Source organism: Aulonocara sp. 'chitande type north' Nkhata Bay, linkage group LG18 (genome assembly GCF_057382095.1).
Source record: "Aulonocara sp. 'chitande type north' Nkhata Bay isolate Kocher_YH1m ecotype deep benthic linkage group LG18, A_spYH_male_GT1.1, whole genome shotgun sequence".
NCBI classification, from domain to species: Eukaryota; Metazoa; Chordata; class Actinopteri; order Cichliformes; family Cichlidae; genus Aulonocara; species Aulonocara sp. 'chitande type north' Nkhata Bay.
Genome location: NC_141361.1, coordinates 34674573 through 34675301, shown reverse-complemented (window position 1 = coordinate 34675301; position 729 = coordinate 34674573).

Here is a 729-nt window from a genome sequence, read left to right as displayed (position 1 = left end):
TTCCTCGTCACATTTCTGGCAGTGCACTAAAACATGCTCCATGGTGTTATCTTCTCTACTGCAGTCACATTTTCTTGTATGGTGTTTTCCTTTTAAAAATAACGTGCTATTCAAACCAGTGTGCCCAAATCTGCCTCTCTCCTGTTCCTTCCTGTGCTTCTCATTTCTCCTGTTTTCTTTTGGATTGTGTAAAACCATCACCTTTTCCTCTCTTCCTCCCATTGCTTTTGCCACCTTTCTTCCATTTTCTACTCTTAATCTCTGTCCGACTGACATAGATGACCAGATCCACTGAAATTCTCTTTGTAGCTTCCTTTGCTGTCCTATCTGCTATTTTCTTTCCTTTAACTCCACGATGCACTGGTACCCTTGAGAATGTGACCATAAGCCCCATCATATTGACTTTGTGTTTGCTGAATCTCTATCAGAATGCCAGATCTGCTGTCCGAGTGACTGTCTTGCAAACTAGCCAATGATTAACTTGAATCTGAGCATATCACCGATCTTAATGGTCTTCTGTCTTCAATCCACTGGACAGCCAACAGTATTGAAACCCGTGTATACTGATGATCCATCACTGATCCTTTTCCTTACTTTGAAACAAAACTCAAGAACAATAAATGCTGTCCCACTTTGGTTGGTCTTCCTTGATGCATCTGTGTACATTTTGACATACTTGTAATACAGACCAATGTATTCCTGTGCTGTATGTGAATTTAAAATAAAACC